Raw genomic sequence first — 13,447 nt, 5'->3', positions numbered from 1 at the left:
CTTTAGTACTCTTCTACGTCTGCCTACAAATGCATATTCATTTTTTGCTAGTTTGCTTTAGGTCGCACCGACACAGATAGGTTTTATGACGACGATGGGAGAGAAAAGGCCTAGGAATGGGAAGGAAGCGGCAGTGGCCTTAATTAAGGTACAGCCCCAGCATTAGCCTGGTGTAAAAATGGGATACCACGGAAAACCATCTCCAGGGCTGCCAACAGTGGGATTCGAACCCACTATCTCCCGGATGCAAGCTCACAGCTGCGCCCTCCTAACCGCACGGACAACTCACGCGGTTGAATATTCTTTGAAATGAAGGCTGCAGACAACACACACACACACACACACACACACACACACACACACACACACACACACACACACACACACAAAAGGAGAATTAGCGTTAGTGAAAAAGTTATCGCGAGAAATTGCTTTGTGCCATTCTTTAGTTTTGTCTTCGTCTACAGGGAATTCGTGAAATGATAGTGTCCCTTTGCTTTTTTCCTGTTCGATGTGCAAAAAGGCACACAGAAATACAAGTTCGAATGTTTCCAAACATAGTTAAAGAAAAACAAATGACTACACTACACATTTGAAAAAACGAATTAGCGCACAAATTAGAATTCTTGTCTTGGACAAAGTTACGGCCAGAAATTACTTTGAGCGACTCATTACATGTCCGCCTCTGTGGTATAGTGGTTAGTGTGATTAGCTGCCACCCCCGGAGGCCCGGGTTCGATTCCCGGCTCTGCCACGAAATTTGCAAAGTGGTACGAGGGCTGGAACGGGACCCACTCAGCTTCGGGAGCTCAACTGAGTATCTCAGCCATCCTCGAAGTGGTTTCCCGTGGTTTCCCACTTTCCTCCAGTCAAATGCCGGGATGGTACCTAACTCAAGGTCACGCCCACTTCCTTCCCTCTTCCTTGTCTATCCCTTCCATTCTTACCATCCCCCCGCAAGGCCCCTGTTCACAATATCAGATGAGGCCGCCTGGGCGATGTACTGGTCATCCTCCCCAATTGTATCCCCCGACAAAAAGTCTTACACTCCTGGACACTGCCCTTGAAGCGGTGGCGGTGGTATCCTTTGCTGAGTCCTAGGGAAAAACCAACCCTGGAGGGTAAACAGATTAAGAAGAAGAAGTAGTACACGAGCAGTTCCATCCACATTCAAATACCATGTAAAAGTTGGGTGAAAAACGTACGCTTGAAAGCGTTCTGTTCATTGTATGGTGTAGGATTGAAACGAGTGAGAAGACAGCAAAGACATCTGCTACTTGGTCAGATTCCAAAGTACTTAAGAGGAAAGAACCCCAAACAGTCTGCTTTACCACCAGAAACACTGCTGCTTGTTAGAGAGCATATTGAGAGTTACCCAGTCTATGAAAGCCATTATTCTGAGTCTGTAATTAATATTAGAACGGTCGAACTTTCCTCATACCTATAAAGGCCACAGGCGGTCATTTTGACCGCTGCCACTTACTGACATATATCTAGCATCCAGGATCTGGGAAACATGCGAATGTTCAATTATTAATTTTAAAGCAACATAGTTAACAATTGGGATGTACTGTATACAGATCAATCCATTGTTAAGTATTAATAATTGTTAATATTCTCTCACTTCTAATAGGTAACAATGAAATATTTTGACGGACTTGCTATTGAATTCCTTTATGAAAAATGGTAAAAAATAAGAGTCTCAATTTGTTTACAAGCCTATTTAGGCACTTGACAAGCAATTTATGCAAGTTATATAAGGGACAATATCGCTGTTCCCTTATCAACTACGGATGTAATTTTTGGCGTAAATGTACATAACCCTAAAAGATTAAAAGTCACAAAAGCACAACTTCGTGCATTACAAAGTACGAGCGTGGAAATACCTTGAAATTCGCTAACGGTCAAAATGACCGCTCTGGCCGTTCTAGTGTTAAGTACTTTGATGAGAGGCGCATAGTTTTAAGAATTATCTATATCGTATGCTTAAACTGAAACACCCAGATGTTTTCGTTCAGTTGTAGAACTACTTCCTCTTAAAACAATAATCACATCTATCACAGAGCTGGACACACGACTGGATTGTTTTCGTCTAGCTGTACCTCCTCTTAAAACAATATTCACCACTATGACAGATGTGGACTGGGTTGATTTCGTCTAGTTGTAGAACTACTTCCTCTTAAAACAATAATCACATCTATCACAGAGCTGGACACACGACTGGATTGTTTTCGTCTAGTTGTACCTCCTCCTAAAACAATAATCACCACTATGACAGATGTGGACTGGGTTGATTTCGTCTAGTTGTAGAACTACTTCCTCTTAAAACAATAAGCACATCTATCACATTGCTGGATTGTTTGTTTCTAGTTGTACTTCCTCTTTTCTCTCTTTCTTAATCTATTTACCCTCCAGGGTTGGTTTTTCTCTTGGACTCAGCGAGGGATCCCACCTCAACCGCCATAAGGGCAGTGTCCTGGAGCATGCGACATTGCGTTGCGTGATACAACGGAGGAGAATGACCAGTACCTCGCCCACGCGGCCTCAGCTGTTATGCTGTACAGGGCCCTTGTGGGGGGATGGGAAGATTGGAAGGGATAGACAAGGAAGAGGCCGTGGTCTTAAGTTAGGTACCATCCCGGCATTTACCTGGAAGAGAAGTGGAAAACCACGGAAAACTACATCCAGGATGACTGAGGTGGGAATCGAACCCACCTCTACTCATTTGACGCCCCCGAAGCTGAGTGGACAGGGTTTCAGCCCTCGTACCATTTTTCAAATTTCGCGACAGAGCCGGAAAACGAACCCGGGCCTCGGAGGGTGGCTGCTAATCACGGTAACCACTACACCACTGAGGTGGACTATAATTTGTCGAAAAACAGAGGTGGCACCCGGGTTTGTACCGGCGACCTTTAGATGTACAGACGAATGCTCTACCACTGAGCAAATTCCCCCATATACAGAGATACAGTCGTTACAAACTAGCGTCTTTGAAGGCTCTCTGCAAGTTGATGAGCAGTTTAACCATGAAGTAAAAATTCGTCGAATATGCCAGGGGGCACCCGGGCTTGAACCGGGGACCTTTCGATCTGCAGTCGAATGCTCTACCACTGAGCTATACCCCCCACGCCCTGCACGTTCAAGTATTTACTGCATGCCCTAAGTCACGCATAGTCCATCCGCTCAAACTGTGAAATATTATATGTACCAAAATAAGATGTCCGCCTCTGTAGTGTAGTTGTTAGTGTGATTAGCTGCCACCCCCGGAGGACCGGGTTCGATTCCAGGCCCTGCCACGAAATTTGAAAAGTTGTCCGAGGACTGGAACGGGGTCCACTCAGCCTCGGGAGGTCATCCGAGTAGAGGTGAGTTCGATTCCCACCCCAGCCATCCTGGAAGTGGTTTTCCGTGGTTTCCCACTTCTCCTCAAGGCAAATGCCGGGATGGTACCTCACGTAAGGCCACGGCCACTTCCTTCCCTCTTCCTTGTCTATCCCTTCCAATCATTCCATCCCCTACCAAGCCTCCTGTTCAGCATAGCAGGTGAGGCCGCCTGGGCGAGGTACTGGTCATCCTCCCCAGTTGTATATCCCGACCCAATGTCTCACGCTCCTGGACACTGTCCTTGAGACGGTAGAGGTGGGATCCCTCGCTGAGTCCGAGGGAAAAGCCAAACCTGGATTGTAAGCAGATTAAGAAAGAAAGACCAAGATAAGATTACACTAATCCACTCATTCCAACTAGCGTCTTTGAATGGTCCCTGCGAGTTGATGAGCAGTTTAACCATGAAGTAAAAATTTATCGAAAATACCAGGGGCACCCGGGTTCGAGCCGGGGAACTCTCGATCTGCAGTCGAATGCTCTACCACTGAGCGATACCCCCACACTTTTCCGCCGTTGATATTAGGTATGAGTCCAGGATACGCCGACACGGCCGAGCACGGGATCCGCGTCTGCTGTTCATGTGTCTACATGACGTCATGTATGACGTGTTTAGAAAGTTGAGGTTTGCAATCATGGCGGATAATTCGAAGGGACGTGTAGGGCAGCTAGATGTGTAAATTAATGGTCTGGTATATTTGGCTGTTTGAGACGACGTAACACGATCTACAGGCACTAAAGACTTCACTAGCTGGTTCGTAAAAGAGACATTAACGATCCGATTTGATGCGGCTGACGCGAAGTAGCAAAAACGTGACGATTATGAGATACGTCCGGCAAATACGAAAAGCGTTGGTTTGGTTTGGTTAGGTCCGGCTAGTGGCAAAACCATTGGTCTGGAGACAAGCAAAGGGGGTGTTGGGGCATAAGCCCCAGATTAGGGCCGCGAAGCGGCCAGCAGGCTTCTAGCATCCCTTACGAAAACAATTGTAATTCACCAAAAACCACTGATAGTGACTATTTAGGTTGTGATATATCGAAAACCACTGATAGTGACAAGTTAGGCTGTGATCCACCGAAAGCCACTGAGTGTGACGGGTTGGGTTGTGATCCACCAAAAACTACTGATAGTGACAGGTTGGGTTGTGATATACGAGTATCGAAAACCACTGATAGTGACAAGTTAGGCTGTGATCCACCGAAAACCTCTGGTAATGACTGGTTAGGTTAGGTTCGGTTAGGTGCGACAGCATTACTAATGGGAGTGTTCTAGGCGAACTTCGTGTTGCCGTCACAAGCGTGCAGTAAGGAACGGAGGGATCCTGGCGCATACGAATGGGTGGACATGCTTCATTATTTCGAATGCTACCAGCTGTTGTGTCAGACATCGAAATGAGTGAAAAAAAGAATTATGGGAACTGGAATTTATTTCAGTTGAAGGCGGAACTCAGAATAAGAAATGCGAAAGTTCATGGAAGGAAGGGTGAACTTATAAAGAGGTATTGTTGTTTGGATTATAGCTGCTGTATATTTTCTTAACCTGACATAGGTCTAGTGCAATGTCAATTTTATGGATGCTTTAATCGTCAATATCCGCGTAACATTGCGTATTTTATCCTTTATAGGCTCGAAGATTATGATGCCACATTTAATGTGGAAAATCTGCAGGATGAGGAGGAGGATATTTTCATGATGAAAGTACCAAGTACAAGTACAAGGACGTAAATGAAAGTACATACCTTCCAACTGTGACAGCCCTGTGTTTTTCAAGATATTTAAAAAACTGTGAGCAACGTTATCAGGTGTGGGTAGTAAAATGTACAAAGAGAGGTATTTGTTGTGCTTGCGTTCGGCACAGGAAGGGGCATTTCCATTTTTAAAAGGCAGAGTTGCATCAGAGTATAGAAGAGATGTGGTATACCATGTAGACTTGAAAATAGCAGACTTCTTAATTGATGATGCTTGTTGTTTTAAGTGGCCTAACATTGAAGGTCATCGGCCCTACTTCTTAACTGAGGAGTGCCAGTGTGAACATAGTGCTTATATGAACCATTTGCTCACTGCAAACATGTATGTACTACATTACATGCTTTGTTAGATTTCAATATCAGCAAGACCTTCATCTGCCAGGAAACCTGTACCAGCCAGCTACAATCTTTACACAAGTGCAAAAAATGTAAAGCCTCCCCAGTTACGGCTAATGCACTAGTTTTAAAGACAGTCCAGGTCAAGTCATCTGTTCAAGATATAAGAAGTCACGATCCCCGGCCACACCAGTTCCGAAATACTTCTTCATACAATGAGTACTTCAGAAATTTATCCATAAACTTCACTGCAAATTACCCATCCCCAAATCCCATGCCAATCTTACAGTTGTATCCCTCTGCACATCTTAAAGCTGTTTATAAAGATCATGATTATTTTGGATCTGGTGAGAAGACATTTTTAACTTCTAGAAAGTTGAAAGATGTTTCTCCAGGGGATTGTACTGGTGTGGAACTTAAACGTAGGGGACAGAGTGCAAATCCACTTGTTCACAGAACGCTCCATCAGAATACCTAGCTCATTGTTTAAACGTGTTTGTCACCTTACCGAGAGGACTGACACAAAACAATTCTTAGCTCAAGTAACATCAAGTCATGAATTGTCTACGTCTGCTATTGTTCATGGAAGAAAGTATGAAGCTGTGGCAGTAAAAGCTTTTGAGAAACTTTACTCTATGAAGGCACATGAGTGTGGATTATTCATAAGCACGGAACATCCATACTTGTGTGCTTCACCTGACCGAGTTCTGGATGAGAATGAACTTCTTGAAATCAAGTGTCCGTATTCATGCAGAGATGAAACGGTTTCATGTGAAACTATGGAATACTTGTATCTTTGAGATGTATCAGGAAACCTAGCTTTGAAAACTGATCACTCATACTACTATCAGATACAAGGGCAGCTGTACTGTGCTGACAGGAGTCTTTGTAGACTTGTAATATAAACCTTCAGGGACATGAAAGTTATCCTTGTTCGTAGGAATGAAGAATTTATTAAACATATGATTTCTTCACCAAAACTCTTTCACAATAACTATCAACAATCATATATCAAAAATACTATACTTAGGCAGTGAATAAGAGATGAGTTCATAAACATTGTATAACACAAGGAATGTTTTGTAATCTTATTGCTGCAACATCATTTGCCTTAAATGAAATCACAATTTAATACATTTAATTTATTTTGCTACATAATTTCTGTTCTTAAGCTTACTTCCTAAAATAATAAGCACCTGTGCTCATATCCTAAAAGGCTGTAAGCCTACAACTGATCAACAAGTATAATGGAAATTGCTACACATCACTAGAAGTTCTGTTTTTATAGGTATTGCATTTTAAAAGTTACTTAAAACTGATTTCACTGTTACTAATCAAGCATCCTCCCAACAATATTTCTTCTAAAATTACAGAGCAAATAAATATGATTTCTGATGACAAGAAAGTATGTTAGCGACTCATTGGAGATTGCAGTATTTTATATGTTTTACCCAAGCCTATTAGTCTCTCAATATGTACCCTTCCTGTCTCTTCTTAAAGTTTAACTTCAAAGCCTATTCATTTTCTTAAACAATCTTGGATGTTAACTGTGACACCATGAGGAACAAGCATATCTTGTAATGTACCCGCTCAAAGCCTTGAGTCCCAACCAGCATTTATCTCAGGGGGTGTTACGGTCCGAATCTATCGCAACTAATAAACAATAAAAAAATATATGAAGATATAAGATCTCCAATTAAATGTATGGGCGCCATCCAATTAGTACTACAGGGTTGAACGGGACACACTAATCATTAACTTTAAGGCTCATCATCAAAACACCTAAAAAACAATAATATATTAAATCAGATCTAAGGGAAAAATATGAAGGCCCCGTCCTAGGCTATTTAAACGGTCACCAAGGGTTTACTATGCTACAAGAACAAGAACCTGGAACTGTTTCCTTGCAAATGCTAAAGGAGCATTTTATTTAAGTAAACAAAATAATTTTTTACACACAACCAAAATCTGTTGATCTTTAATTTGCCGGGATTGGCAAATTATTCCTGAAACTTTTTACACAATATTTGACACTTTTGACCACCCATCCATTTAGGTGGTGGAACCGTTGATATCTGAAGGTATCAGATTTACCCTCGTTAACACAATGACCATTGATGGTCACGGACCAGTTACCTGTTGGCCAAGTGGGCGCGATCACATGACCCCTGTCATCGCCTCCACTTTTATCGAGATGAGACCAATCCGGGGAACTACAAACTCTCCCCGGGTTGCTAACCAAGATATGCTAATCGTTAACTGAAGGAAACAACAAAGCGACTCTACAGTAACCTAATGGTCCAGATGTAGAGATTTGCCTTCATATTACAAATATTAACTTAACTTATTATTTACAACAACGTGACATTATTACGTTATTTCGCCAGCTGACTTCCCTAGTATCAATTATCATCACCATCCGAAATAATAATAAAAATAACATAAAAACTAAATATTATTATTATTATTATTATTATTATTATTATTATTATTATTATTATTATTATTATTAGTCTATTATTACTATCATCAACATTATTATTAATAGTGGAGATCGTGATTATCGTAACCCGTAATCATCCTCGCTCTAATACTTCAACTTCTCGCTCTTATTATTCTCATCTGAAATTTAAAAAAAGTAGCTTCTTTTTTTGATACTTCAAATATTATTATTATTAAAGTGGTTTGAAAATTTCAATATTTTCAATTCAATTCCCACCATCATTATTGTGTTCGTAAATAAAAATAAAAAAATCTTCTGATTCTTCAATTATTATTATTATTATTATTATTATTATTATTATTATTATTATTATTATTATTATTATTATTATTATTATGGTAAATTAATTTCTCGTGTTACACCACCGTTAGCGATATTCATGGTTAATGCATAAGTTTTTACAATTTCGGTCTACTTGGGCACTTAGCAATTGATTTATGATTTCCTTGGAATATTGTTATTATTATTAATATTATTTCGATTTTTTAAATTTCAATTTATACGTGGCAGTTAACTATTATTATGTTTAACGCATAACTCCTTTTACAATTGCGGTCTAGTTTGGCACTTAATCAATTAAGACATGATTTACTTGAAATATTATTATTATTATTATTATTATTATTATTATTATTATTATTATCATTATTATTATTATTATTATTATTATTATTATTATTATTATTATTATTATTATTATTATTATTGTACCGGGTGGTACACCTCCACGCCGCTAATTCAAATATTGCGCCAGTTGAAACTTCCCTACTGGAGAAAGCCTGAACTTAAACAAACTGTATTAACACAACGGTTTCTCGGAAGATGTCACTACTGTAAATTTGGTAATTTTGAAGTGTTCTGAACTGTGTCTATTTTGATTTGTGTTTATTTGCTCCGTATCAAGAAGTTTGAAGATTCTCTAACAGATGTCGCTACCCAAAACTATGGTAACACACTCTGGTGCAATGGAATGAACTTTCTTGAAGAAATATTGTATTCCTAAGTTTTATTGTTACTAAATTTTGTTCTGTGGTTTGTGGGTTGGCAATATAAATCCTTTCTTTCCGCCCGTTTTGAATGTAACCAATCATGAATTTACGTAATTAATTTTCCACCAATAAGGTGTTTCTTCCTCGTCTTGTGTATTAGTTTTTGCTGTTGGCCAATAAAAGTTTGTGGGCGGGTTGTTATCATTCATGAAAGGTCTCGAATGTTCCACGAGGGTATATATACTGCTGATTTTCTTGTCTCGGGGCCACTTCAGTAACATCTCTCTTAGTGTGTGAATATGTAGCAGGGGGCGGGAAGCGCCTCTTTCTTCAAGCAGAAGTTCTTCAACAAGGTAATGGCCTGTTAACATCTTTATTTCTCGCTAGCTCAGCAGTTTAACTCTCGGGGAGGGTTCGAAGCATTTAATACGTAACCTATTCCTTTAAAATGTAAATTTCCTTTCTGTGTATGTATAAACTTCAAATCTCTTTTACTATAAAGCGGGGATAGAGAGTGCTTCACCCTCTCGAACTCCCCTTCATTGTGAAGTTGAGGTAACTATGTTTTCGTAACCTTTTTTCTCTCTTCCTTCTTAAAGTCTTAAATTTAATTTGCCGACTAGTCACCTCCATAGATTGGGATTAGCCCCTGCATTATCGGCCTAGCGCCAAATAGGTTTTTAGACAAAAACGTTGGGTAGGAGCGCAAGTTATCGCCTCCATTCTATTTTGCATTATGGGCCAGTAACTTAACCTGATGTTTGTTTTTCCTCATGTAAAGGCCCTGTAGGATGGGTATCTAATGCCCCTGTTTCTGGGTGTGCCTTGAGGGCAGTCTGAAGTGAAAGTTGTTGTGGCCTTTGATAGGCTTGTAAAATTGAGAGTGGGTCTGCTCTTTTCCTTAACATTGTAATTAGGAGCAAGTGCTCCTTGTACTTACGGGTTTTCTGCCCTTTAGCAATTGTGATTGCGAGCTGAGAGCTCAGAAAGTAAACTTGGGGCTCGAAGCCCAAATTTTGTAATGAGCTGCAATTTATTAATGGTCGATCTGCTACTTGGTACCTGTTATACTCTGTTATTTGTTGATTTTGAAAAGAAAATATAACCTTTGTTAAAGTTTTAAATCAACTTTAATTTTGTAGTTGAGACCTATTCCAGCCCGCACCTTCTTTCACCTCTAACTACCACGGATATCTCCGTAACAATTATTATTATTATTATTATTATTATTATTATTATTATTTCGAAAATTTATATTGTTATTTCCCATCTTTAGAACTTAGTCACATATGTTAACTCCCAAATATGAACCACCGAGATCCGATTTCACATCGGTCGGGACATAATAACGGTATTTGAACCCGCAACCTTATTTTCGTGCTATCGTTAATTCATGGAGACCATGTCCTCCTAAGACAAATCTCAAATCCCATAACACCTCGCATTTGGGCAACTACATCCAATCTCTGCAAGTGCTAAAATATTTCTTTCCATTTTCGTTTTGAAGTCCTTTTTTTTTCTGGAACTCTTCAAACATTCAATTAATTAACCCTCGGTGCGTGGACTCTATTCTGCCACTCATAACACCGGTCTCAGCATACGACCTCAATGTCGGCCTTAAGATCCATCTATTTCTTCATCAACATCAGTACCATTCACTATCATCTCGTGCCGGATTTACGTCCCGCACGACTTCCGATCTCAAAATTGGCTCAAACAACTCTGGGCTTTCAACATATTGTTACCACCCTATACATGTGCCTCTATCACTTCGAAACAAATATTTATGGTTATTATGGAGTCCAAAAAAACGTTAAATCAACAATTAAGGTTAAAATCCTATTTACTGCCCGAATCAAATATTCACGCTACATGTTATCTCCACATTGAAATTACTTTAACTTGCAATGATTCCATTAACTTAGGCCCTTGCCATTATTCCCAAAGCATTGCAATAAACACGCATTTACACATTACCCATGTTCATTTATCACTCCGATACTTTTACTGATTATTATGTTTCTGTCCACTGTCGGACTTCGCTGCACGAATCATCATCGATATTTACAGAGAATTCAATGGACTTCATTCCGTCCCACATGAACAAAAATCACTCGGCAACCCTCTACCTCTGGATGCTCTTACAACATGCCTTAATATCTATACAGTTTCCGATAGCGGAAAACACATTTGAGCACTTATGAAATTAATATTAATCTTATCTTTACGTGAAACGTGCTCCATATAATTCCAAACAATTCAAGCACTTGAATAAACAAATCAACCCTACTCTACTCTATTAAATAATCAAAATTATGATGAGTGCTCGATCTAATTATGTACATATTAATTTGTCCCTTTGTCTATCTATCCTTGAATTTATACGAGCCGGAAACGGCTCTTTTCACAATCAAGTTACCATAATGAAGGAATATGATTTCCTCCCGCTAACGATAGCAATCTACAAATAGATCAAAAGGTACTCATCTCAGCCCGTAGTTTGCTAAACTGCACGAGGAGCACAGCCCCCGTTCCAGCCTAGCCCTGCATTCTACTGGTTTTCATGGCAGCTTGAAGATGTAATCCAATGCACTTTTCAGATTTACACATATTAATTTTCAAGTTTTAAAATTTTAATAAATTTACACACACTAATATTGAACTGAAACTTTACACTTATGGCCCTTTATCTAGCTCACTTAATGTAAATATACATTCTTCATTCCTTTGCCGGACACTAGGAACATGGGATACCTCGGGATCCCCTTTTACAACGGCCCGGGCGCGCACTCGAATTCCCGTCGCGTGTTCGCGCAGCTGACCAGGTATCAGTTAATGATTGACTGTTTACTGGGTAAAATACGTCGAACACCCGTGATCGTTCTCACACCACGTACTCCCTAATTTATTTTGTAGAATCTCACAATCCTATACGTAGGTTTTAATTTAATGAGTTCTGCAAATATTGGAACTCTTCCTGCTAGTAGACTGTTCAAGACTGTAATGTGAACTACTTAACGTCACGAATCACTCTACCACGTAACATTCTAACACTTCGAACACTACTGCAAGAGTAAATACACACATGCTCCCTGGCGTAGTAACGGCACGGAATCTTCACAAGTAAGTTACGCACCCCTGCCGTGGTAACAGCTCGAACACATTATCAGAAGTAAGTAAGTCCGTCTCCACGACCCTATATTTATATTCGACTCCCCTCTCCTCCGAATTCACGAGAGGTCATCTTAGGACGCGCAGCCCCGATATCCTCATACGCCTATTTGCGCCTTTGCCAGTGGCTTAAATATGGGATCCAATGATGTAATTATGTTCTCAAAGGCTCCACGCCAATTCTCAACTAATATCGTTCGCTGGTAATTGATATAATTGCGAATTTAGCTCTTGTATCCCGGCCTGGGATTTCGCGCTCTTTTGCAGCGTCCTTTGCCTGCAGCCAATCAACGGATAGCATCCATGAATTCTCAGAATTACGCCAATCAATCTCCATCAGTTAGTGACTTTTAATAACTTTTATTATATGGTTAGGCTTCTAGATTCCACCTTATTCCGAATTTATAACTCACTTCCTTCTATAAATTTAATCCGTGGATGTAAGGTTGACGGTGCTTCTTACAATACGAAGTTGGCGTACCTACTACTGGTCTATGAATTTTACAATCGGTCCATGCTAGCGCGGGACAGAGAAGTTTCATATTTTTTCTTCAAGTGCCAACCTTGCGCTCAGCTTCTGCTAGTAACTTGGAACTCCTATGACATCTTTTCTCGGAATGTTGCACACGACTCTATACGCTGTTGCCACTACCACTTTCGTGTCCCCTAACTTGTCAACAATTCTCGCCTCTCTCTTTCCCCCTTCGTCACCATTTCTGAGAATTCTAATTCTGCTGTCTATTGTATTTCTTAATCTTAGTGGAGACAACAGTCTGTGGCAGGTTGCACAATACCATCTCGGCCTGTTCTGTACTTACTATATGTCAAGTAAGATATTGTTGCTTCTGAAAATGAAATGTATATTCCTCAATAATTAATTACAATTGAATGACGCCTATCACACCCCTACCAGGGTGCAGTATATCTAATCCCTTATCAGCCATAATGGAATCACCAAAGTAAAATTTTTCCAGAATGTCACTTCTTTCCATCATCTGTCTGTCACTAGTTGCACCTCCATAGCATTGTGAAATATATGAAATCAATCCACCTGGCGTTGAATCAACTAAAACCTTTATTGAGTTTCTATTTTTGTAGGAGGAGAATGTTGCTTGTTGAGCTGTTGGAAGAGATGGTTTTTCGATGGGGCATTCAGTTGAATCTATGATCAAGCGTGTGGTTTGATACTTAATTTTAAAATCAGTTGGCATATGAAACTTCACCAGCTGTTTTGAAGGCCATATATCTACCTCTTGCCACTGGAGATTCATAAATCTTATCCATGTGTTAAAAATGTTCGAGACTTGAGAGACAGAAGT

At 40.0% G+C, this 13,447-nt stretch overlaps 2 non-coding genes across 2 annotated transcripts; both read right to left on the bottom strand.

Moving 5' to 3' along the window:
• Window positions 1–3,053: 3,053 nt before the first annotated feature.
• Window positions 3,054–3,125, bottom strand: TRNAC-GCA (transfer RNA cysteine (anticodon GCA)). The gene has a single exon. It is a non-coding gene; the product is annotated as a tRNA-Cys (tRNA).
• Window positions 3,126–3,811: 686 nt separating this feature from the next.
• TRNAC-GCA (transfer RNA cysteine (anticodon GCA)) lies at window positions 3,812–3,883 on the bottom strand. Its single transcript has one exon. It is a non-coding gene; the product is annotated as a tRNA-Cys (tRNA).
• Between the last annotated feature and the right edge of the window lie 9,564 nt (window positions 3,884–13,447).

Source organism: Anabrus simplex, chromosome 3, assembly GCF_040414725.1.
Source record: "Anabrus simplex isolate iqAnaSimp1 chromosome 3, ASM4041472v1, whole genome shotgun sequence".
NCBI classification, from domain to species: Eukaryota; Metazoa; Arthropoda; class Insecta; order Orthoptera; family Tettigoniidae; genus Anabrus; species Anabrus simplex.
The sequence above is the reverse complement of the archived record's forward strand: the minus strand, read 5'-3'. Positions and strand labels throughout refer to the sequence as shown.